The 27173-nt window shown below is 41.2% G+C and overlaps 1 long non-coding RNA gene across 2 annotated transcripts; it reads right to left on the bottom strand.

Moving 5' to 3' along the window:
- Positions 1-18: 18 nt before the first annotated feature.
- LOC129395039 (uncharacterized) lies at positions 19-26278 on the bottom strand. Of its 2 annotated transcripts, XR_010111832.1 has the most exons (5): positions 26200-26278; positions 25733-25971; positions 22349-22521; positions 21414-21579; positions 19-174 (listed from the first exon to the last, which is right to left on the bottom strand). It is a non-coding gene; the product is annotated as an uncharacterized LOC129395039 (long non-coding RNA). The 2 variants fall into 2 exon arrangements; XR_008622522.2 differs by lacking the exon at positions 26200-26278 and having other exon boundaries at positions 25733-26047.
- Positions 26279-27173: the final 895 nt, after the last annotated feature.

Below are 27173 nucleotides of genomic sequence, written 5' to 3'. Positions count from 1 at the left end.
TAATGAAATACAACAGGCTGCATGGCTTAAACAACAGAATTTTATTTTCTCACTGTTTTGGAGGCCAGAAATCCTAGATCAAGGTGCTGGCTGATTTGGTGTCTGATGAAGGGTCTGTTTCTGACTTGCAGAGCACCACGTTCTTGCTGTGTATTCACATGGTCTTTCCTTGTGCTATGCATGCAGAGAGCAGGAGGAGGAGAGGGAGAGAGGGGGAGACAGACAGAGAAACAGAGAGTGAAAGACAGAGTGAGTGCACAAACTCTGCTGTTTCTTTTATAAGGATGCTAATCTTATGGGATCAGGGAACCGATGGTCTCATTTAACCTTAATTCCCTTCTAAAAGCCCTGGTTTTAAACATAACCATATTGGGGAATAGGGCTTCAAAGTATGAATTTGAAGGTGTGGGGAGACACAATTTAATACATGGCAATACCCATACAACACTACCCAGATTATGACAAGAATATTTCATGTATCTCAACAGTCTCCTTTATGTCCCATTTTGGTTAATGCTCCTCCTTCCAAAAATAATCACATTCTGACTTCTGTCATCATAGATTAGTTTAGCCAGTTCTTGAATTTCATATAAATAGAACAATGAGTATGGTATACTTTTCTGTATGTATTTCTGGTTTCTTGTGCTCAATATTAGGGCAGTGAGTTTCTTTCACGTTGTTACATTCTCCTCATCCTTCTTCTTTCTGAGTAACAATGCATTATAGAAACATACCACAATTTATCTTTTTTTTTTAACCTGTTGATGGACATTTAGGTAGTTTCTAGTTTTAGGCTATTACAGATAGTGCTGCTATGAATATTCTTGTGTAGGCACTTTGGTGGAAATATATAAACATTCCTGTGTATATATGTGTAGTAATATCCAGAAATGAAATTACTGGGTCACAGTCTATGCTTTCAGCTTTTGTAGCTACTGCTAAACAGTTTTCCAAAGAGATTGAACCAATTTGCACTCCCAAATTGAGTATGAGAGGTCTAGTTGCTCCACATCTTCCCCAACACTTGATAATATCAGTCCTTATTTTAGCCATTTTCAAGGGTGTGTGGTGATATGTCATTGTAGTCTTAACTTGAATTTCTTTGATGACTAATAATGTTGAATAGGCTTATTTACCATTTAGCTATCTTCTTTAGTGAAAATAACATCTCTTTTAAATATTCAAATTTGTTAATCAAACCCCTAAATTACCAGGAAGTCCACTTTTTTCCTCTTGTGGTCTCTTCCTCTGCCAGCAAATTGTCCAGAAAGTCTGTTCCAAGGAGGTCAGTCTTGCTTCTGAAGACAGGTATAGAGTAAACTAGAGTTTCATTCATAAATTATCACTATCTAGTCTTTAGTCTCCAAAATGTGCCACTGTTGGGAACTTGTCTGGTGAAGTCTGGCACCTGTTTCCCAAGTTTTGAGGATGTTGTTCCAGATTCCTGTCCAGATTACAGAACTGCTCCATGCTCAGGGTCTCAGGTAGTCTTTTAGAAGCCACAGTCAACCACACAGTCACTGAACGCTATAGGTTGGTGGTCGTGTTTTAGAAACAATCAAATCAGGGGGCTGTGACTAGAGGGTCTATCCATTTCAGCTATGGTCCTTTTCCCCAAGCACCCAGATGTTATTATGGGGCTGCATCTCTAGACTAGACACCCCATTTCTTCACAGTGATCTCCACTGTAGGGCTTTAGATGTTCACCCCCTGAACCCGCTGCCAATTTGCTTCATCCAGGACCTCCCCAACCCTGCAAAGAAGTTCTAAAAATGTTGAATTTTGCAACAAAGTGAGTTCAGGTCTCAATCTTTTTCCTCCCAGGTGGCTTCTTTTCCAACCACAATGTAAATTTATCCTAGCCCATTGAGAAATCTTGGAGGGGAGAGTGGCAGTCATGTGCCAATGGTTCTATTATACCCTTCCTTCAAGGAATGGGTTTCACCTTAACTGGAGACACCACTTATGTGGCTCTTTTACAGTCCAAAATTTTACCACAGGGTGACTTACCATGTCAACCTAGAGAAGTGGCTGGTGGGTTCTTTTAGTGAAAATAAACTAATTTATTAAAATAATATTTTAATAAAAACAAAATAATAATTACAAGTTCTGTTTCACCAAGTATCTCATTACAAATATTTACAGGGCTGTCATTTTACTTAGTGATAATGGATTAAAGCATTTAAGACCCTTGGGTTTGAAAGCTGGTTGAGAGGCCTGGGTTTGGGGAATGATCTGGAAGCCATCAAGAGTGGCCTCTAGGTTTGATATGGTTTGGCTGTGTCCCCACCCAACTCTTTTTTATTTTTATTTTTTTGAGATGGAGTCTTGCTCTGTCACCTAGGCTGAAATGCAGTGGCACGACCTTGGCTCACTGCAACCTCCACCTCCCAGGTTCAAGCGATTCTCTTGCCTTAGCCTCTGGAGTAGCTGGGATTACAGGTGTGCACCACCATGCCTGGCTAATTTTTGTGTTTTAGTAGTAGAGATGGGGTTTTGCCATGTTGGCCAGGCTGGTCTCAAACTCTTAACCTCAGGTCATCCACCCGCCTTGGCCTCCCAAAGTGCTGGGATTACAGGTGTGAGTCACTTCACCCCTGTTCCCACCCAAATCTTATCTTGAATTGTAGCTCCCACAATTCCCATGTGTTGTGGGAGGGAACCAGTAGGAGATAATTGAATCATGGTGGCAGTTTCCCCCATACTCTTATTCATTGTAGTGAATAAGTTTCATGAGAGCTGATGGTTTTATAAAGGGAAACCCCTTTCTCTTGATTCTCATTATCTCTTGTCTGCTGCCATGTAAGATGTGCCTTTCACCATCTGCCATGATTGTGAGGCCTCCCCAGACACGTGGAACTGTGAGTCCATTAAACCTCTTTTTTTTGTTTGTTTTCTAATAAAAAATAAATTACCCAGTCTCAGGTACGTCTTTATCAGCAGCATGAAAACGGACTAATGCAAGGTTTTAGCCAGTAACTGAAGCTGTAGAAGTGGATGAGAGTGTTCAGGAAGATGACATGGAGAGAAGAGAGATGGATGGGACTGAATTCCAAGAGCATCAGCATTTAAGAGAAGATGCAGGAAGCTCAGCAGGTGCAAGGGCACATAATCAGATGTGCCTTGAAGAAGATACCTCTGCCACTCTGCAGAATAGGCTGCAGATGTGCAGGGTTAGATGCAGAAAGACACCTGGGGGTTGGAGTGGAGGTTCAGGAAAGAGATGATGGGAACTTGGGCTTGGGGATGTGGCATTTGGGGAGTCAGGTCAACGGGGCAAGTTGGAGATGAATTGGGCAGGGGGATGAGTGGACAGGATAAGTCAAAAGGTATCCAGCTTGTGTTGGTGACATTCTGCTAGATGGGAAATTCTCAAGGGCATCAGGGGCCTGGGCGGAGGTTCAAGGTCATGAGGATTCATTTGGACATGTTGAGGTTGAGGAGTTTTAGAGATAATCCAAGCAGAAAGACAAGCTGTTATAGGCTGAATTGTGTCTTCCCTCCACTCCCCCACCAAATTTATATGTTGAAGCCCTAACCCTCAGTACCTCAGAAGCCAACTGTATTTGGAGATAGGGCCTTTAAAGAGGTGATTAACATGACCACATGTGTATTTGACAGTGGCAGGTGGGAAAAGGGAGAGGATGGAGAAACCACCTATTCAGTACTATGCTTATTACTTGTGTGATGAAATAATCTGCACACCGAACCCCCATGACATGCAATTTACCTATGTAACAAACCTGCATATGCACTCCTAAACCTAAAATAAAAGTTAAAAAAAAGGTGATTAAAGCAGGGTGCAGTGGCTCATGCCTATAATCCTAGCACTTTGAGAGGCTGAGGTGGGGGGATCGCTTGAGCCCAGGAGCTCAAGACCAGCCTGGGCCTGGGCAACACAGGGAGACCCCGTCTCTACAAAAAATTTAAAAAACTAGCCAGACGTGGTGGTGCATACCTGTAGTCCCAGCTACTTGGGAGTCCGAGGCAGGAGGATGGCTTGAGCCCAAGAGGTTGAAGCTGCAGTAAGCCATGATTGCACCACTGCACTCCAGCCTGTACGACACAGCAGGACCCTGTCTCTAAATATTAATAATAATAACACTAAATAAAGAGATGATTAAGTTAAAATGAAGTCCTTAGGGTGGGGTCCTAATCCAGTCTGATTGGTGTCCTTTTAAGAGGAAACTTGGATACAGAGAAAGACACTCCACATGCACAGAGGGAAGACCATGTTGAGGACACAACGTAAAGGTGCCATCTTTGAGCCAAGGAGAGAGGACACAGGAGTAAACAACCCTGCTACACCTTGAACGGGGACTTCCAGCCTGCAGACCAGGGAGAAAATAAATTTCTGTTGTTTAGAAAGTAGCCACCCAGTCTGTGCTACTTTGTTACGGCAGCCCTTTGCAGATTAATAAAGTTGTCCAGGAGCTTCAGCCCTATCTCAGATGCTGTGATTGACCAGGACGAGCCTAGGGTACGGGAGCCCTTACCGACTCTTCCCTGGTCACTCTAAGCCCAGCCAAGAATACCTAGCTCAGCTTTCTGAGCACCATAAGACTTCCAGTCAGGCTGCCCTGAAGGAGAAAGCTGAACAGATCAGTATGTAACATGAGGCTTGACTTGGAGGCACCTCACTGCCTCCCTCACCCTTGGGTGCTGGCGATGCCAAATTGCACATCACCTCTGACGGCCCATTGTCTGCGCTCTTCACAGACCTCACAATGGCATTTCATGAATATTTACTGAGCTGCTCAGATATGCAGCAGGGAGAACAAACAGAAAGAGAGAAAGAGAGACAGAGACAGAGAGAGGGAAGGAGAGGGGAAGGGGAAAGAAGGAGAAAGGGGACCCATCCTAATATTTGCGTCACTCAGAGGCAGGATGGAGCAGAGGATGCTAGTACAAAGGGAATCTGGTTTGAGAGTGTGAGCTTTTCCAGGGGGATAAAGGGAACAGCTTCTTGTATAATGAGATTGACTTTTAAATTGAAAGTGCTAGTGCTTGTGCTGCGGTTCAGACTTCCCTGCTGTGTGTTTATTCCCAAGGCTCTAACATTAAGACATCGTACATACGAGCTGGGAGCATTCAATTAGGTTTTCTGTTATTAATCAGCCAATTAAGCGGCAATCTCTGGGATATACATTTTCACTCTTAAAGAGGTGAGAAGCGTGCTGGGGCCCCCAGTCTGGTTTGAAATGCCAGCATGGTGTGGAGGGAGAGGCCAGGGATCTGAGAGAGCCAGGAGGAGAGAGGACGGGATGCAGTAGCAGGAGAGAGTGGATCCCATGCTATGGGCAGTGTTGGTGTTTTTGTTCTAGAGACTTCTGGGAAGATGGCCATGGAAGGTTTTCCTGTGGAGGAATGTCAACTGGAAGAAAAACCGTTAGCTGTGAAGTTTGGCTGACTTTGGAGTCAAGTCTGCCACGAGAAATACTGCTTGGCTATGCTGAGCCTCAGTTTTCCCATCTGCAAAACGGGAACTTTTAACCTCTATTTTTGAGTCCTTCCTCCTTTATAAGAAGCAAGTCCAATAAGATAATGAATATGGAAATTTTTTTTGTAAGCTATCACATGCTAGAGAGGGCGTAAGGAAGCAGTAGTGGCCATGATGGACAAAATTTCTGCATAAATACATTTGAGGACAGCAATAGCTCTTTGAACATGAAAGATTAGTATATAGACTGAGTGGCTAATAAGCACCTATACTTCATTGATTAAATTAATTTGATGGTTCCAATGAAACAGACAAAAGGAAGAGAACACTCTTACCCTAAGTAATACTTCTCAGCCTGCTCTAATAGATAAATCCTGGCTAGGCGCAGTGGCTCACGCCTGTAATCCCAGCACTTTGGGAGGCTGAGGCAGGTGGATCGTGAGGTCAGGAGATCGAGACTATCCTGGCTAACATGGTGAAACCCTGTCTCTACTAAAAAAATACAAAAAAAAAATAGCCAGGTATAGTGGCGGGAGCCTGTAGTCTCAGCTACTTGGGAGGCTGAGGCAGGAGAATGGCGTGAACCTGGGAGGCGGAGCTTGCAGTGAGCCAAGACCATGACACTGCACTCTAGCCTGGGCGACAGAGCGAGACTCCATTTCAGAAAAAAAAAAAAAAAAAAAAATCCTTCAATTCACTGTATCCCAAAATGTAATCAGACTGCAACAATTGGGCAGAATTGGGGAAGGGAGAATAAAGAGAAGATCCCAAAACCTTTGTAATACAGACTCAGACATTTTATTTATATTCATAGTAAGTACCAATCAGAAGAAAGCTGTCAATCTGTTGAGATGGTGGGTCCTTAAAGGAAACAAAATAAGAGCAGCTAATCATTAGGACATAAATCAATTGTAAGTGTTTGGATTTGTGATTAGCATACAAATAATTTGTTGTTAGACATTTTCGAAATTAAGTGTCGGTGTAATTAGCACATAAATCATTTGCACATGGGTGTTCCTGAAGTGTCTGATGTGTAATTAGACATAAATCATTTGTATCTGGGAGTTTCTAGGGTGTTTGTTATGTCATTAGCACACAAATCATTTTTACATTGGTGTTTTTAAAGTGTTTGTTGTGTAATTAGCACATGGATTATTTGCAAACACTGTGTATGTTTCAGATTATTTGCTGTGTAACTAGCATGAAAATTATTGGTACATAGAAATTTCTAAAGTATTTAGTGGGCAATGAGCACGTATTTAATTTGTAAATGATAGTCTCTAAAATGCCTTTTGTAATTAGCACATAAACCATTTGTATATGTGTATGTTTAAGTTTCTTGATTTGTAATTAGTGCACAGATCATTTTGTGAACGGGCTCTCTTAAGCAATTTATAATTTGCATGAAAATCATTTATCAATGGGTGTTTCTAGAGTACTTGATTTATAATTAACATATAAGCAATTTGTAGATAGATCTTTAACAACTGCTTGAAAAAAGTTCTTCCTCTTTTAAGAGATACTCTTTTATCCTGTTTACTTTTGCTTAGCCAGCCTAATTGCACTTGTAGAAAGAATTTATAAGTTGATACATTTTTATGCTTTTTTACTCACTGAAAGTTTGGAATGCATAGCTGTTTACTCAAAGTGTTTTATGAGAGTCTATTCTTGGCTTGTATGAGATCAAAAGTCTGGTGCCTTCTTAGAGATTAGGGTCAGATCTCAAAGTCTCTTTCACCAAGGTGGAGTTGTAGCTTATGTTTCAGGGGATCATAAAGTGTCCTGTCTTGGACCTATTACTAGGGATCTAATGAAAATAATGACAGGCAACACCAATTTATAAAAAAATATGAGCTTTATCCAAATAAGAAGCCCAAATACCCTAGAAAATGACTGTAAAGGAGACAGAAAAGATAATTAAAATTGTTGCACACTCAGTGGATGCCAGGCATCACCCTAATTGTTTTATGAGAGAAATATCAATTAATTATAATAACCATCATGAGAGTCAGGCATTATAGCACCAGTATTAATCAAAGATACAATGGAAAAAAGTTCCAGAGTTAAGGAAACCTTAATAATGTGTCTTGAAAAACATCACCATGTTATGAACAAAGTAATGAAAAAAATGACCATGACTAGATTAATTCTGGCTTTGAATTCCAAAGGTAAATGAAAAATCTTCTAAGGATTTAGACAGAAAACATTAAACATTAAAATAATAATTTAACTTCAAAAGACTAAGATTTCTCCCTGCAATAATAAATGTCCCCCAAAGGGCAACTTAAAAGAATAAAAGATGAGACCCAGTAATTTTATACCCAGCCAAACTGTTTTATTGTCTGGAAGTGGCAGAAGAAAACTTTCTTATCTATTTTTCGTATTAAAAAGTATATCTTCATATTCTCTTCTAGAAAAAATTACTTGAGGATGGTCTACAGACAACAAATATAGCAAAATGTGGAACTCAAGAATGGCTAAATGGTGATAAGAAAGGACTTGCACATAAACCATGTCTTGGTTTGAATCCAGCAAGAGAGATTCCATCTGACCAGTGTAGTAAAGAATGCAGCTTAGAATTTGGTCCCAGCAAAGGAAGAGAAGAAGGGGGAAACTCTCTCTACATTACAGGTAGTTAGGAATGAGCAGGGCAGGAGAGGGTTCTCCCCCTACCCACTAGAAATTTGTGGTGATGGCTCAGCAATTATTACATTGCTTCTCTAAAAGTGATAAATTGGCAGCTGGCACCAGGGAGAGGCTATTTCCTGATGGTCCACACTTATTAACACTAAAGTGTTAATTAAAGCCAGGCCCCAGGGAGAAGCAACTTCCTGGGCATACACATTAAGAGACAAAAATGGCAAAGTATGATCTTCTGGGTACACCACCAGAAAAAGGATGAAAGCCTCAGATGGGCATGCATGTAACTCCCTAAATACACCGCACATGCTCAATTCCCAAGGGTGAGGAAAACACTGAACATGCAGAAAGCTCACCCTAAGGGAAGAATCATGGGAAATAGGTGAGCCTATAAAGTCCTAGGATCAAGATTAAATGACCTACTTTTTTCTCTCTCTTTGACCTTCAGGTGCCCACTTGGATCTCTTCCAAGGGTTCTTTCCTCTCTTTCCTGTTCTAAAGACTTTTTAATAAACCTCCACTCCTGCTCTGGAACTTGCCTCAGTCTCTTTTTCTGCTTTATGCCCCTCAATCAAATTCTTCTTTCTGAGGAGGCAAGGGCTGAAGTTGCTGCAGATCCACACAGATACAGAGCAGTAACTTGGGGTTACCTGGATCTCTTCTGCTGGTAACAAGATGTCTCCAGTCATAAGAGATTCTCACTCAGTATTAAGAAAGTCCTGGAGATGACGTAGTACCAGCCTTGCCAAATCACTTGTAGTGAGATTTCACAATCTTTAGTTGTTCATAAACCAGCTTGCAGTATCTGTATCCATAGTGTTATAATTGAGGTTTTTCTTTAAATCAATCCACTTGATTTTTAAAAACATTTATTTCAAAAGATAATTTATGTAACACTTGTAAATGTAAAACCCTCATCATCAGCCATAAATAGAAGGCAATCATAAATATAAAAGCAGTGAGAATATTAAATTTTGACATTACCAGGACATACAGGGTTTTGTCTGTTTCTTTTTTTTATACTTTAGCAATTTGGGAATTAAAATGTAACTTACAACAAATGGTCTTTTACAACTAATTGGAAGATTGGTTTTCTTTCTTAGAGGTATGCAAAAATAATGGCGCATTTGAACAATCATGGCATCTTAGAGTGGGTGGAATACAGTTATAATATTCTATTACATGTAGCTGGCCATATAACCAATTCTCACCAAAAGTTTTGTGTTTGAAGACTATTTGCTGCTTAAAAAGGGAGATTAGCAAGTGCTAGAGAAGTGTTAAAAACAAGTAATAACAAGTGAAATCTTCCCATATAATCAGATCGAAAGGGATTTGTGGAAGGTCTACTTCATTCCACGGGTCAAGGCTGTTTAAAGCTGTGTCTGCATATGCCCCAGAAGCAGCTCTTCCATGCCCAGTGGGAAGCAGTCGTGTGTAAAATTCTTAAACAAGTTCCTCTTAACAACAGTCTTTAAAAGAGTAGTGCAGGGTTTTCCTGGCCATACCTCCGGCCTCACCGCCAAGCCAAATTTGCCCAAATACAAGAAGATTGTCTCTAAGACCCCACAAAAGCATAATGTATTTGTATACCTTTCAAAGAAAACGCAGTGGAGACTTGTGATTTCTACAATGGTATCAATACCGAAGCCCAGGCTCAAAGAGGTTTTCCAGCCTGTTCCTGTAAGTGAGCAGACAGGCTGGGGATTGGTGGGGAGCAGCCAAAAGTCCTACTTAATCCCTAACTCACTGGTACAGGACCACAGTGATAGCTCTTAAGCACAACCATTCTGTCCTAGCACTTTCCGGCAATGGTGGAACCATTTGCACAAGAGTTGGGGGCTGGGGGGCGTTAGGCGGAAGGTAAGGAGAAAAGGATGCAACCAATATGGCCTATTCTGTGTCCACAAAAGCAGAGCTTCAGAGAGCAGCATGAGAGTTACTTTTCCTGTCAGAAACCTGAGAAAATATTTTCTAAATATTAAAAACTGACATTGAATGACCTGATTTCACTGGACTTTTTTTTTTTTTTTTAATTGAGAAAGACAAACTGGTTGCCCAGTGGTAAATATTAGGGAATTCTGAAGGGCTCAACCTGTTGTCTTCTGCCTGGGATTCCTAAATGATCCAATGTTAACTTTACCTTCTTTTGAATGAATATACATACATGATGTATGATGTACAGTATATATTAAACACAGAAAAAGAGGGTGAAAAGTTAAAAAGCAAATCCTATAACATTAACAGAGATGACCTCTTTGTTGGTTGAATTTGGATTGATTATTTTTACTCTATACTTCTCTCTCTTTCCCAAATGTTTGACCATGAGTGTTTATTGACCTTAGAATCAGAAAAGAAGACAAACATTAGAATTTGCAATATTTACATACCTATCAATCTTAAGGATGTTTGAAAAAGCTTAGGAAAAACTACGATTATTTTTGCATGACAGGTTTTGGGTGATTTTTATTTTTTTTCCCACTTTTTAATATATTACTTTTTTTTCTTAAACAACAATGGATTCATTTTGTAAGAGCAATGATAAAGTTATTTTAAAAGGGAACAAAAACAAATGGACTCAACTGTACCTTAAAGTAGTCCAATAAACTTCCCAGTTACATGAACAGATGTGTGTGCCATGTGCACACACACACGTATATTTACACACACATATATTTACAGTTATGCATCACCTAACAATTGGGGTATTTCTGAGGAATGCATTGTTAGGTGATTTCTTTGTGGGAACATCATACATGATTTCACTGCATGAACATCACACAGTGCATTTACACAAACCTAGATGGTGTAGCCCACTACATACCTAAGCTTTATGGAACCTAGGAGCTCTTATTCCCAGGCTACAAAGCTGTACAGCATGTTGCTGTACTGAATACTGTAGTCAATTGTAACACAATGGTAAGTATTTGTGTATCTAAGCATAGAAAAGGTACAGTAAAAATGTGGGCCGGGCGCGGTGGCTCACGCCTGTAATCCCAGCACTTTGGGAGGCCGAGGTGGGCGGATCACGAGGTCGGGAGATCGAGACCATCCTGGCTAACACGGTGAAACCCTGTCTCTACTAAAAATAGAAAAAAATTAACCGGGCGTGGTGGCAGGCGTCTGTAGTCCCAGCTACTCGGGAGGCTGAGGTAGGAGAATGGCGTGAACCCAGGAGGCGGAGCTTGCAGTGAGCCGAGATCGCACCACTGCACTCCAGCCTGGGCAACAGAACGAGACTCCGTCTCAAAAAAAAAAAAAAAATGTGGTATCGTATTCTTATGGGACCAGTGTTGTGTATGTGACCTGTCATTGACTGCAATGTCATTATGCAGCATATTACTGTATATATAGTTATGTAATGTATTTATAGATATAGTTATTATATATTCACTAACCTAGTTTGAGTTGGGTTTTATAATTTATAGCAGAAGGAGTCCCAATTAATACACTGTTGCAGACCAAGTTGGACTTTATCTTCCTGCAAACTCATGTTCATCCCTAGGTCCCTCTCACTGAAAAGCCCCTTAATACAGGTCATTTTTAATGGTTTGCTTTCAAACTGGTTTTCTAAGAAAACAGTCCCAGCAGGTTTGACAGAGTGAGAGCAGCCTGGAGTGGGTCCGGGAGAAGAGCCCTCCAGATTAAGTTACCGGCTGCGGAGGAGAGTGGACTGAGAATGTTTTCTAAATAAGCCTCGACACAGCCTAACGGCACATGCCTGCTTTATTTCTCCTTGTTAGCTCTGACCTCTCTCCCTCACCCAGCACTCCGCCATGCACTCAGGACTAATTTGTTCAAATAAAACCTGACTGTTTGCAAGCCCAGGTGAAAGCGATATATTTAAATACATCTTTAAAGTCAAATAATATATATACACACATATACATATTATGAGAATGCTGTTCTTGCTTTATTAGCCTCAACTGGAGAAGGAAGAGGGGGAGAGGAGATCTTTCTCAGGGCTGATTCCCTGGCTGTGCAGCCTCAGGTAAATTCCTTGCCTTCCTTGAGCCTTTCAAATGGGTCAAGATGACCTACAGATGTTCCCTTCCAGTGCTGACATTTTTATTATTTGTGAGAAATGAGAGGACCCGCAGATATGTTAAACATTCATGCATGTGTTTACTCACTTCATCCTACCACTCAATTCATTCATTCATTCTGGTGCTTGAGTGAACAAGTAAGCTGGTGAGGTGGGATGGCAAGCGTAATTAGACAGACCTATATTCAAATGTCAGTTCTGTTACCTGGGACAGCTCCCTCAAAGTCCTGGGACCTCACTAACCTGAGGACCCAGGGACCTCTATAAAGTGAGTATAGCATTACCATCCCCAAGTACCGGAGAGGGGAGATCTACATGAAGGTAAAATTAGAGGGCCCGGTACAAAATAAATCCCTAGATCACACCAATTTCCCAATTTTAGAGCCCCTCTTCATATCTTTATTTTTTTTTATGAGAACTTAATCATACAAGGACTTTTGCTTCCAGCAAGATGGGATAACAGGGCCTGGATTTACCCTCCCAAATGAAACAACTAAAACAGAACAAAAGAAAACACATAAAACAATGGTTTTCAAGACATCGAACATCAGATATCAAAGAACAGTGATCCCAGAGAGATGGCAAACAAATGAGGTGAGCTCTACAATTGCCCCAGCTTATACCTTGAGAGAGACTCCAGTCCACAACATAGGGAGGGGGAACTCAGACAGATCTGGGTGTTCTTAAATGGAGGAGATAAGCCTGGGTGTCCAGGGAGGCCAAATCTGCTACAATTGGCAGAGCCAAGTACCAGAGAGAGAAAGCTGGAAAAGAGAGCTCTGGGGATTTGCAGAGGGCTCTCCTTAAGTACTCAGCAGAGTGCTTATCAACAAATGCTTGTGAGGAAATGACCAGAGGCAAAGAGGAAGAAGCACTTGAAAGGATTAGATACCATAGTACCCAGGAATAACTCCTGTTCCATCAGGTGGAGCTCTCAGAAACATTTTACCTTAGTACTCGGAATAATTACTCCTAGTTCAAACATTTTTCTGGTCCCACCTGACAAAGCTTAAAAGCGAGACCTGAAAGGATCAAACTGTTTCCAAGTAACTGCATCTAGGAACAAAGCTCAAGAATATTTATAGAAATACAAAAAAATTAGCACCTGAAAGGATAAAATTCACAATAGCTGGCACACAATCGAAATATTACCAGGTATGCAAAGAAGCAGGAAAATAGAACCCATAATGAGGAGAAAATCAGTCTACTGAAACTGAGTCAAAATGGCAAGGACATTGAAAGAGCTTTTAAAGTTGTATTTCTTATGTTCAAGAACCTAGAGAAAAGGTTGAGCATATTAAGTGGAGACATGGAGACATAAACATTTTCAGAAATAAAAACGACCATATCTGAAATGAAAAATATATTGAATGGCATTAACAGAAGATTAGACATTGCAAGAGAAAAGATTAGTGCATCTGAAGACACAGAAATAAAAACAAAACAAATCAAAACACAGAAAAACAAAGAATTAAAAAATCGAACAGAGCATTAGTAAGCATTAGTAAACTGGGGGACGACTTTAAGCAGCCTAACACACATGTAATTGGAGGTTCTGAAAGGAGAGGATGGAAAAAAAGTTTGATGAAAACTCAGATTCAAGAAGCTTAACAGACTTCAAATGCAAAAAACAAACAAATAAAATCTATTCCAAGACAAATGATAAATACCTAAAACAATGAAAAAGAGGAACAGAGAAAAGAACATATTACATGCAGATGGAAAAAGATAAGAATTATAGTAAACTTTTCATTAGGAACAATGCAAACCAGAAGATAGTGAAGTAGTATCTTAAAAAAAATGTTTAGAATTATATATCCAGGAAATATATTTTACAAAAAATGAAGTGAAATAAAGATTTCTTTAAAAAAAAAAAAGACATGTGAAAGCTAAAGCGTTTTTTAGCTAAAGCTAAAAAAAGACATGTTAAACTCTGCAGGAAATGTTAAAGAAAGTCCTACAGGCCAAAGGAAAATGATACTAATGTGGAATATGGGTATTCAAAGAAATAAAGAGCACTGGGCATGGTCACTGAATAGGAAAATATAAAATACTTTTTTTCCTAACATCTAAATCCCTTTAAATGATAATTCATGGTTTAAAGGGAGAACACTAACAATGTATTGTGGGGTTTATAACATACATAGTATGTAAATTGTTACAGTAAATGCACAAATGCCAGGTGAGGAGAAATAGAAGCATATTGTTGAAAGGTTCCTATACAATATATGAAGTAGCTTAGTATTTTTTAAAGGTAGGCTCTAATAAGTTAAAGATGTATGCTATAAACTCTAAAGCAACCACCAATAACACAGAAAGTTATGGTTAATTCCAGAAGGGATAAAACAGAATAATAAAATAACACTCAATAAATCCAGAAGACTGGAAGAGAAGAAGAATAAAACAAAAAACAGATGAGACAAATACAAAGTAAATAATAATATGGTAAGAAGATAGATTTCAGTCCAATCATATGAATAATCATGTTAAATAAAAATTATTCAAATACCTAATTAAAGGAGAGGTTGTTAGATTGAATAAAAAAGCAAGACCCAACTATTGCTTCTTATAAGAAATTTAATTTAGATATAAGGATGCAATAAATTAAAAGATGGAAAGATATACTTCCTAACACTAATTAAAGAAAGCTTGTGTGGCTATATTAATGTCAAACAAAGTAAATTCTTGAGCAAAAAATATTTTTATTGATAAAAAGGAATGCAAGCCTTGGTTTCACATTAAAAAATCAGCGTAACTCATCATATTTACAAACTAAAGATGAAACACCATGTAATTATCTCAGTATGCACAGAACAGGAATTTGAAAAAATTCAAGATCTATCAATTTCTATTAAAAATTCCTAGCAAACTAGAAACAGAGAGAAACTTTCTTAACTTGATAAAGGTTATCTATGAAAAACTTACAACAAACACAATATTAAATGGTAAGTAAGTGAATGCTTTCCCTTTAATATTAGGAACAAGGCAATGACGTCTGATAGCACTTTTAGTCAACATTTTTCTGGAGATTCTGGCCAGTACAATAAAGGAAGAAAAAGAAAGTAATAAGAGGCATCTATATTTATTAGCAAACAATATAATTATCTTTCTGGAAAACCTGCTGTATCTACACTAGAGCTTGTAGAATAAATAAGTAAATTTAGCAAGGCTGAAGAATACAAGATTGATATACACACTCAACTACATTTCTATATATTAGTAATGAATAATTGAAAATTGAAATGAAAACCCACTACTGCTTGCAATAGCATGTGAAAATATGAAATAGGGATACATCTGAGAAAAGGTGGGCAAAACCTTCATATTGAAAACTAGGGAATATTGTTAAGAGAAATTAAAGAACATCAAAATAGAGGAAGAGGTATACCATGTTCATGGAACAAAAGAGTCAATGTCATCAAGATGCCAATTTTCCCTAAATTGATCTATGGATTCAACACAATCCCAATCAAAATCCCAGCAGGCTTTTATTATTTGGTAGAAAAAAAGATACAATGATTCTAAAATTTGTATGGAAAAGTATAGAACCTAAAAAATCCAAACCTCTTTAAAAAGAGAAATAAAATTGAAAATATATTTACAGTACCTGATTTCAAAGGCTAAGTCCAAGTTTCCTCCTATTCCTAGTATGGTATTAGCAAAAAGATCAATATATCAATGGAACAGAATAGAATCTAGAAATTTACCCATACATATACAATCAGTTGACTTTCAACACAGGTGCCTCGGCAATCTAGTGGTGGAAAGATAGTATTTTCAACAAATAATGTTGGAAAAATGGGCTATTCATATCGAAAGAATTAATACCTTTTGTCCATACTTAATAAAATAAAAATTAGGTTAAAATTGATTAAAGATCAAAATATAAAACCCAAAACTATAAAACTTCTAGAAGAAAGCATATCAGAAAATCTTTGTGACCCTGAGTTAGGCAAAAAGACCTTTGATATGACACCAAAACCATTATCCATATAAGAAAATATTGATAAATTGGACTTCATAAAAATTAAGAACTTTTGCTCTTTGAAAGGCATTGTTAAAGGAATCTAAAAATGCACAGAGTTAGAGAGAATATTTTCACAACACATATTTGATATAGTACTTTTATCCAGAATACATAAAGAACTATTAAAGCTTGATAACAAGAAAACAAAGAGCCTGATTAAAGAATGGGCACATGCTCAAAATTGATGCTACAACTATCTCAAAATAAGATGCTTAGTTTTGAGAAAGGGTGAAAAAGATTGAATAGATGCTTGAACAAAGACAATATACAGACGGCAAATAAGCAATGAAGAGATGCTCAACATCATTAGCCATTAAGATACTTCAAATTAAAATCTCAATGATATACCATTGTATACTGATTTGAAAGTCCAAAATGTAAAAGGCTATTCCTATCAGGTGCTGGCAAAGACAGAGAGACACTAGAATTCTTATTCACTTCTGTTAGACATGCAAACTGTACAGCCTCTTTGAAAAATGGTTTGTGGTTTTAAAAATACTTAAACATACTGCTACCATGTGATCTAGCCATTTCACTCCTAGATACTTATCCAACTGAAGGGATCTATTCATACAAAGACTGTACATCAATATTCATGGCAGCTTTATGTGTAATAGCCAAAAACTGGGAATAATCTAAATAACACCCATCAAAAAAAAAAGGTGAATGGATCCACAGACTGCAGTACATTCATGCAATGGAATACTACTTAGCAATAAAAAGGAATGAGCTGTTGACATATGCAAAAACTTGGGCAAAACTCAAAGGTATGCTGAGTTAAAGAAGCCAGACACAAAAGATTACATGCTATATGATTCCATTCATATAGAATTATAGAAAAAGCAAAGGAATCTATACTGACAGAAAGCAGAACAGTGGTTGCCTGGATTGCAGGGTGATAGTGGAAGTGGGGAATGATGAGAGGAAAAGATGACAAGGTGACTTCTGGGACACAACTGATCATATGTTTATGATCTTGAATGTGTTGATGCTTTTATAGGTGCATACATATGCCAAAACCAATGAAATAAGAAAGAATTTTAGAAGTAAACATAATCGCAGAGTCCCGCTCTTGGCAATTTGAGTCTGCTATCAGCCCCTGAGGGTGAGAACTACACTAATTTCCTCTTATTAGTCTAAGGTCCCAACCACACTTGACACGTAGGAGGGAATGGATAAGCCCTTGACTGTTCCTATCAAGTAGATCTGAGTTCAAGCCCCCATCTTACTTTATGCTTGCTTTGAGAATGAGAACAAATGGCTTAACTTCTTGGAGCCTCAGTTTGCTTTCCCATAAAATGGGCACATGAATAGACATCCAGATATTTACTATCACCTCCATCATTCCACACTGTAAAGATCAGTTCACTTGTCTGGCCTCCCTTCTCCCATGCTGGGGTCAGGTGCTCTTCAACCTGCCTCTGCTTCCTAAGGCCTGGCAGAGAGTGGGAACTTTCCATGTTCATCTCACTGTCTCCGAGTAAAAAGTGATATGTGTCATGCAGCACAGAGCCACCCCAAGTGACCAAAGGCTACTACTGTCCAAATCCCAGAGACTCTGACCAAGCATGCTGTGGTCCAGGGTGGGAATGTGGAGATGAGAACTGCCCCCTCTTTGGTGAGCAGTCACTGCAAGGCCCTCTTTGGTGTCTCATTCTACTCATGCCTCTCTGAGTGTGTGGCCCAGCAGACGGAGGTGACCACCATGCCAGCCCTTTGCCATGTCTGTTCTTTGGGAAGACACCTCTTTTCCCCTGAGGGCTCTAGCCTGTCTTACATCACAGTCAGGTACCTGGGGAGATGTAGTCAGGTGGCAGGATGTTGACTGTTAGGATAATCAAATTAGAAAATAAAAGGACAGTGCCCGTAGCAAGTGTTTAGTAAATAGCTGTCATTATTATCATCATGGTATTTACTATAGTGAGTTCTTTGGGGCTGGGTATTGTCTACTGCTTCTCCACTCCCAGTACAGTGCCTGCACACAGTAAATGCTGGGTTCACTAGCAAATAAATGAATTCATATGTTTCTTAGCAAATAAATGAATGAATTCAGGCCTGACTTTACCCAGGTACTGACTGCCTGACCACCCTAAACTTGCCCTATAATTAGAGGCTTGGGCCTGCCTCAGTGTGTGGATGAGGCAGTCTGTTTCAGCCCACATGTGTCCCTGGGCATCAAACTCCATGGAATAGAAAGATGGGGGCAGAAAATCAATATCTACAAGCAGGAAAAACAGAATGTTACTTGCATTCTCATATTCTAATATCTTGAATCCTTAATCAAACCTATAATCTAAAATTCAAAAAAGGGCTCAGGGAAAACAAAGACTGCTTCATGCTCAATAGAAGCTTGGGCCCTGGTTGAAATGCATTGTGGTTTTGTTCTATGAAGTCAGGAAAAGAGAATGAGATAGAGGAAACAGCAACAACAATATCTAGCTACCATCAGTTGAGTATATCCAATGTGCCAAGTACTGTGCATGCCATTGAATCTTTATGACCTTAGCAGTGGGTGTGATTCTCATATTCACGGGGAAACTGAGGCTCCAAGAGGTGAAGTGACAGGCCTTTGGTCATAAAGTGGGTAAATGGTGGGGCCAGGCAGAGCCAGCTCAACTGATTTGCAAAACCTCTCTCTTCTCCTCCATCCCAGGCTGTCTCTGGTCCCATTGGTTACTCCCTTCCCTCTGCCCACACATTGTCTTTGTCCATGAAGTATTACTATAACAGAATGCCTGAGACTGGGTAATTTATGAGGAACAGAGATTTATTTCTTACAGTTCTGGAGAATGGGATGTCTAAGATTGAGGGGCTGTATCTAGTGAGGACCTTCATGCTGTGTCATTCCATGGTAGAAGGTGGAAGGGTGAGAAAGAGTGAGAGAGCAAGAGATTAAACTTGCAGCCTCGAGCCAGCCCTTTTATAATTGGCATTAATTCATTAATGAAAGTGGAGCCCTCATTAAACACCTCCCATTAGGCCCCACCTCCCAACACTGTTGCATTGGGGATCAAGTTTCCAGCACATCAACTTTGGGGGACACATTCAACCTGTAGCACCCACCTATTAGAAATCTTGGGCCAGGTGGGGTGGCTCATACCTGTAATCCCAACACTTTGGGAGGCCAAGGCAGAGGGATCACCTGAGGTCAGGAGTTTGAGATCAGCTTGGCCAACATGGCAAAACCCCGTCTCTACTAAAAATACAAAAATTAGTTGGACGTGGTGGTTTGTGCCTGTAGTCTCAGCTACTTGGGGGGCTGAAACAGAAGAATCACTTGAACCTGGAGGGCGGAGGTTGCAGTGAACCAAGATCGTGCCACTGCATTCCAGCCTGGGTAACAGAGCGAGACTCTGTCTAAAAAAAGAAAAAATAAAAAAATCTTGGCTCATACCCTTTCAAAGAGCAATTCCAGCAAGTCTGTTTGGCCACAGCCCTTCTGCTCTTGTACCTAATTGGTTGGTCTTTGGAAAATGGAGTGACCCCTGAGAAGTCAAGGTGGACTCTCAGTAACAGCTTGAGCCTGGTAAGTTAGGAGACCTTTTTGAAATTGGATTGCAACCATATGAGCTCTTGTGACCCATGGGAGAGGACTTGGAGGAGGGCTAGTGGTAGTGTTGGTGACATCAGGACCCCTCACACACGCTGGCCCTTTGCACAGGCTGTCCCACTGCCTGGAATCCCCTCCCCGCTCACCTCATCATTCTGAGGTCACAGCCTCACCTTCTCACTCTGGCCTCTCCTTGTTGCCCCCACATCCATTCTCCTGCCCTGCCTAGTTTCCTTCCATATTACTTGATACTTCTAGGGAATTATATATTTTCCTTTATTTCTTTGATCATTGCATATACAGACCATAGTTTACTCACTTGGCTTTTACTGATGGCCATTTATGTTTTTGGTCTTTGGCCAGAAGGAGCATCCTTATGCATATATCTTTGTCCACCGAGCAGTGATTTCCTTAGGATGAAAAAGTCCCTGGTGATGGAATTGCTGAACCAAAGATACCCAGTATCTTTGTGATGTGGTACCTTATGACTTAATATCAGCTGTTCAATCCAGAGGAGGCCTGTTAAAGTGAGTTTTTGTATGGACTTTAACTAACCACGCTTTGACTTGCTCTCTTGTTAGGAAGAAGTGTGGCCTGAGCCTAGTGCCATGGTTGTCAATTGGAGCAATGCGCACAAATCTTCACTCCTCCCTGAAACCACAGTCTTTACCATGTGATTTTGCAGAGCCCTTCAACACTGACTCTGGACCACGCACATGACATGCTTTGGGCAACAAGATGTCAGCTTATGGGATACATAGGCTTCCAATATGCTTGTTTGGATGGGCTTTCTTTCTCCTGCTCCTTGCCATCACTGCAAGACGTACATGCGTAGGCTACCCTGGAGGATGAGAGATACATGGAGCAAACTGAGATGCCAGAATCATTCCCACTGAGGCCAGTCTCAATCAGCCAACAGCCAGCCAAGCCCTGGACACGAGTAATCCCCAGCAAGATCAGCAGAACCACCTGGCTGAGCACCCTAAATGCACAAGCAATGCAAACTTATTGCTGTATGCTGCTGAGGTTTTGTGGTTTTTTTTTTAAATGTAGCATCAGTCAATTAGCATAAATCAATAGATAACTAATACACAAGGCATGACAGTGAAACCAATTTTCTCACTGCTCTACCAATAGTAGGGGCTTTTGCAGTCATCCTCTGCAGGCCTGGGCATATTCTAAAATAACTCCATTGGTATGCACATTTGTAAAAATTTTGATTCTGCTCATCAGCTGGGGGACTTGCTACTGCTTCTTGGAAGAGGCAGAGCCCAAAGTAAGATTTTTGAAGGAGAGAGGAGGTTAGAAGAACTTGAAGGTATGCAAAGTGATGAATGACGTCAGGCTCATGACCACTGAGTTGTGTTCTAAGCTCCTTGCCATCCAGGCTTACCCCGCACCGTTAGGGATTTCTGATGAGAGAAAGCAAGGGAAGTCATCTACAAAGGCAAGTGTTAACCTTGAAATAAACTTGCATGGGAATTTACCGTGTTAGTTACTGGCATGAAGGACACAAAATAACAAAGAGGGAAAATTTATCAACCACAGTTTTGCAAAAAGCCATGCAGTGGTGTGGTTAAGAGACCTGGTTAGGGCATCAGCATGTCTTGGCATGAATCCCAGGTCTGCTACTAATTTTTGTGACTAGGGACTGATGCTATAACCTCTCCGGATCTCCTTTCCTTGAATGCACAGCAGGGGTAAAAGCACCTACCTCGTGTGTGCTCTGTTGCAGACTTAGAGTCCTTCCTTGGAATGCTTTGCTCTGCTCTTCTTGGCTTGTTGGGCTCCCCGAGATCTCCCTGGAAAACATCTTCTGCGCTGGGTGTCCCCTTTTTATAAATGCTCCCATGGGGAAAGTTCTGATTCATCCACTCCAGCTAAATGGGTGAGACTCAGAGGGATCAGATGGGGAAGCTGGCTTTGGGGAAGCCTCACACTCTTCACTAGTCAACAACAACAATAATAACAGCTACCAGGATTTGAGCACTTACTTGGATTATCATAACAGCCCTATGAAGGAGAACCTGTCATGATCACTCCCATGTTACAGGTGAGAATTTGAGCCTTGGAGAGTTGAGTCATCTGCTCAAGGTCACACAGCCAGTAGTGCAACTCAGGTCTGCCTAAGTCTGAGAGGTATTATCCAAGACATATACCAATATACCATAGATCTAGTTAGAAATGTAGTTGCCCTTAGAATAAGAACAAAAATACCTTTCAAGCAAATCTCATCCAGAGCTCAAAACGTAACATAAGAGATTTGAGCCCATCTTAGTGCTCTTTCTTCTAGGCTTATTTCTTTCCCCTCTAGAAGCCTTTGGCCTTGCCGTTGCTTCCATGGGCAGTTAGAATAGGCTAAGCTATTCTGCAGTAACAAAATAATTCCTGAATTTTAGTGACTTCAGACAATTTTTATTTCTCACTTATGCTACTTGCTCCCCAAGAGACAGCTGCGGTGTTGCAAAGCACTGGCTTCACTCAGAGGTAGGACCAGCTCTGTAATTTGCAGAGCTCAGTGCACAACGCAAATGCAGGACCCCTTGTTCAAATATTGCTAAGAATTTGAAGATGGTGACAACAGAGCAACAAACCAAGTGCAGGGTCCCTTTAACTGTGGGACCCTGTGTGACTGCACAGGTTGCTCACCTGTGAAGCTGGCTCTGCTGAGGGGTCCCGACTGATGGAGGCATCATGATTTGGGGCTTTGCTGTCATCAGAGCAGAGGGCTTGGGAGCCCAGCAAATCACTCACTGCCTCTTAGAGTTCTCCTGGAAGGGATACTCATCACTTCCTCTTGCTTATGTTCATACTCTCCACTTCTGTTCCAAATGGAGGGAGGAGAGATGGAATATTTGTACACAGACCTCAATGGCCACCCACCTCCTGCCCCCACCATGGTCTTCTCCAGTATGTGCCCCCTATACCTCCTCTTGCTATTCCTATTCTCCAACCAGATGCCATCTTCCCAGAATACTGAGATGACAGATCACAACAAAGAGGCCACAGCCATCCTTTCCCACCCCCAGTGCATCTACCTCCTACTGAGACCTCCCTTCCTTGCCACTGTTCTCACCCTTGACTCAGCCATCTTCATCATGAATCTGCATGGTCATCTACCTGCAATTCAGGTTATGATGCTTGCCCCCAAATTTATTTTGTAGACAGTAACCTAAGGGCTCTTTAAAAAGTGCCATTCCTCTTTTTCAAACCTTCCAATGACTTCCAGTTGTGAATTGAATGGTCTTCCCACCCCAAAGAATATATTAAAGTCCTAATCTCTGGAGCCCGTGACTGTGATCTTATTTGGAAATAGCATCTTTGCAGATGTCATTAAGCTGTACATTATGATGGGAGTACTACTGGAGTAGGGTAGACCCTTAATCCAACAAGACCAGTGTCCTTATAAAGAGAGGACAAGGAAACTCTAAATGGACACAGAGGAAGAGAATGCTATGCGGTGACAGAAACGGGGACTGGAACAACATGCCTGAGAGGTAAGGAACACTGAGGAGTGTTAGCAACCCTGGGAGCCAGGAGAGAGGCCTGGAAAAGATTAACTCCTTTTTTCTTTTTTCTTTTTGAGATGGAGTCTCGCTCTGTCACCAGGCTGGAGTGCAGTGGTGCGATCTCGGCTCACCGCAACCTCCAGCTCCCGGGTTCAAGCGATTCTCCTGCCTCAGCCTCCCAAGTAGCTGGGACTACAGGCACATGCCACCAAGCCCAGCTGAAAAGGTTAACTCTTAGAGCCTTCAGAGGGAGCATGGCCTTGCCGACACCTGTTTTTGACTTCTGGCTTTCAGAACTGTAAGAAAGTGAATTCTTATTTCTGAAAGCCTCACAGTTTGTCACAATTGGTTACAGCAGCCCTAGGGCACTAATACACTGCCTGTCACCCTAAGAATCAAATTTTAATGCCTCCCCTCACTTGGCCTATAAGTCCCTGCATGGCCTGAGTTCTGCCTACCTCTCAACCTTATTGCAAACCACAGTCTACTATGCCCACTGTACTTCAACGACACTGGCCTCCTTTCTGCCTTCAGACTTTTGTTCTTGCCATTCCCTCTGCCTGAGTAACCTTTCACCACAGCAAGATTGGGCTCTTCTCATTCATCAAGTCTCCACTAAACTGATCTCTTCATGAGAGGCTATTTCTGGGGCCCTATGTAAAGTAGCTCCTTCTGTCTCCACATTATCCTTGAACTAGCCCTTCACTAATTTTGATCAAAGATCCCTGGTGATCTTCCTGACATTTTTCACTATTAGTGATGATTTTCTTGATATATGTATGTGTTGTCTGCCTTCTCTACTGGAACATAAGCTCCATGGCCAATGTGGAGAATAAACTATAAGGTGGGCCCCATGATCTCCACTTCCCAGTACTCACACTCTTTTGTGACACTTCCCTTGAGTGTCTTGCCTCTATCCAATGCTACAAAGGGGATAGGATGTCACCTCTATGATTATATTGTATAAAACTGTAATGCCTATCTTGCTAATATGCAAATACATTATCTCCCTTGCTAGCTTAGATGGTGCCAGTGGCCATGTTGTAAGCCAACCTATGGAGAGACCCCCAGGGTAAGGAACTGGAGACAGCCTCTAGCCAATAGCCAATGAAAAACAGAAGGCTTCATTACTCAGTGTTAATGGAACAGAATTCTGCCAACAAACACATGAATTTGGAAGTGGCTCCTTCCCCAGTCAACCTTGCAGATGAGACTGCAGACCCAGACAACACTGTAATTGCAGTTTCACAAGAGATCCTGAGCGGAGGATCTTGCAAAGCCTGGATTCCTGACCCACAGAAAACATGAGATAATAAGTGTTTGTAGTTTTCGGCCACAAAGTTTGTGGTGACTTGTTACATAACAGTAAATAACAAATACAGTCAATGACCTACTCTCTCTCCTTTGCTTCTCTGACTCAAGGCCTGGCACAGTGTATCTCTTATAGCAGGTGCATAGTTAACATGCATTGGCTGATTTAATGCATGGTGCTCAGCAACATGGCACTGCGGCATGTCGCCAAAGTGTGTGTATGTATGTATTGTGTGCGTGTGTGTGTGTGTAATAGATACTATCATATACATATTAATATTCAGGGTAGACATATATAGTAGATAGTATATTATAGATAATATAATGTGTATATATGTATACACACACATGCACACATACACAGAGTAGAAAATTAGACTTTCCAATGGAGATGAAAGATAGCTAGCACTAGACTTGACCTCATGGGTTAGGGATTTTTGCCACAATCTTCCTCCTTGTCCTTCACCTTTTATTTTTTTTCTTAACATTTATAAAGAAATAGGTTGAATTGTACCATTACTAGGGTCTCCAGCAGTTTTGCTTTCTATTCCAGTCTTTGGAGGAAGGTCATGAAAATGCTTACTTTTTCATGTCTTTTTTTTTTTTCTGGCCTGGTCTCAAAAAATTTAAGACTCTTCGAGTTAATATAATAAAGTTAAAAAGAGATTGAGATAAATCAAAAGAGATGGAGAGAGAGAGACCGGGGGTGGGGGGAAAGAGAGACAGAGAGAGAGAGAAATTGAGAGAACCAAGCAAGGCATCTCCTCCTGGTTGAAATCTGGCGAGATGCTTATTTAACATTACAAGAAGGGTGAACAATTAGGATATCCTCTCCTTGTGCCTGCAGACTCCATCTCGGAGACTAATAGATATTTACTTAGTCCTGTCGGTCGTGCTGTGTTTAATATTTATCCATCACAGGAAGCTGCTGCATGTTAAATGTCAGCCTCTTGATTTCGACAGCTCGTGGCTACGCAGCTCACAGCTACAAGCAGGCAGAATTGCACAAACAGCCCCAGCGGCCCCTGGCCTCAAGCCTGCCTGGTTTCCTGGCAAACCCATGCCCCGTGTCTGTGCAGTGCCCAGGACTGGCCGCTTGGTGGGTCCCACAATCTCTGAGGGGTCCGACCCAAGGTCCTTGAGCTGGGTATTCTATTTGGGGTGTCAGTTCATGCCAAGGACAGCAGGGCTGTGGCAGTGGGAGGGGACTTACCTTTAGCGGCTGACACGTGCACCAGGGACCGTGCCAGCTTCTGACCTCCACTCTCTCCTTATGTCTTCAGCACAGATACGCTCTACATTGTTCACTTGCCCCTTCAGATTCTTTTTGCTCCCTGCTACCTTCAGCTATGCACCCCAGGAAGCTGACTTCAGTGGGCTGCATCCAGTTGTGGGGGTCTCCCTTGGCAGCTTCTGGCTGAGTTCAGCCAATAGAGAATCCCAGAAGGAGCTCTGCGGGTGGGACAAGAGAGAGATGAAGGCGTTTATTTCCCTATATTCTTCCCTGCAGAGTTGCTGCAGGCTGGCTTCTTCACTTGCCTGAAGGCGTCAGCTTCCCCTGCCAGGCAGCCCTTCCCTCAATCTCATTTTCCTTCTGTCTCTCTCTCTCTTTCCAGGTAATGCCACCCTACTCCACTCTTTCAGGCTTCGGGGTGCAAACAGTTCCCCACCGTTACTAACCCTTTGGTGCTGTTCTGTATCATCCCTAATGGCTTCTCTATACCCTGCTCCATCTTGATGACCAGCCCCTGGATCGAATAGTCTCAATTTGAAATATGCCATCTCTCTCCTGTGGGAATTCTCTCTATACATCCCTAAGAGGTAGTTATTGCTTGTTACATTTTACAGAAGACAAAACTGAGGCTCAAAGAACTTGGGTGGAGTTTATGACCTTGCATGAGATCATAAAGAAATTATGGGCACAGCTGGGGTCTTTGGATCACCTGGTTGGTCAACTTTGCCTGACACCATCTAATCTACTGGCCACAGGTAGTGACCCCAGCTTGATTCTTCTCAAATGCAAATATGGCAATGCATATTTTGTTTGAAACTTCATTACTGTTCCTTCATCTGAATGATGACTTCTGACAACATTGGAATATAGTCCCAGCCCCCTCTTTGGCCACTGTCCACACACACACACCATGTGTAATCTGCCCCCAGTCAAGGTAACCTGTGCAGAAGCAGCTGTTTCTTCTGCAAGTCTCCAGGGATCAGCATTGGGATGTTTCATAAGCTTAAGGTTTGGACTTAATAGCTATGAAAGTGAGTGAGCTCCCCATTACTGGAGGTATGCAAACAAAACAGATCAAGCATCTTTTTGTCAGGGAAGCTGGAGAGAAGATTCATACAACAGGGGCTGGTGGAGGGGGAATGAGATGATTCTGAACTGCTCACCATCAGATCATGATGGGGAGAGAATATTGAAAATGCAGGTTTCTGGGTCACACCCTTGAAGATTCTTATTCCATAGGTAGGTGTGAAGTTCAGACACCTACATTTTATATGAAAATGCCCCCAAAGTATTAACTGCAGGTTTCCCACAACATCTGAGGTCCCTGCTAGCTCAGTAATCAGCCAACCCCAAGCCCATTCCTTTAGGGTGAATGTTGTCATGTCAGTCACAGAGCCAGGCAACACATACTCTGCACAGT

This window comes from Pan paniscus, chromosome 23, assembly GCF_029289425.2.
Source record: "Pan paniscus chromosome 23, NHGRI_mPanPan1-v2.0_pri, whole genome shotgun sequence".
Taxonomy (NCBI): domain Eukaryota; kingdom Metazoa; phylum Chordata; class Mammalia; order Primates; family Hominidae; genus Pan; species Pan paniscus.
Note: the sequence above shows the minus strand (reverse complement) of the source record. Positions and strands in the feature narration are given on the sequence as shown.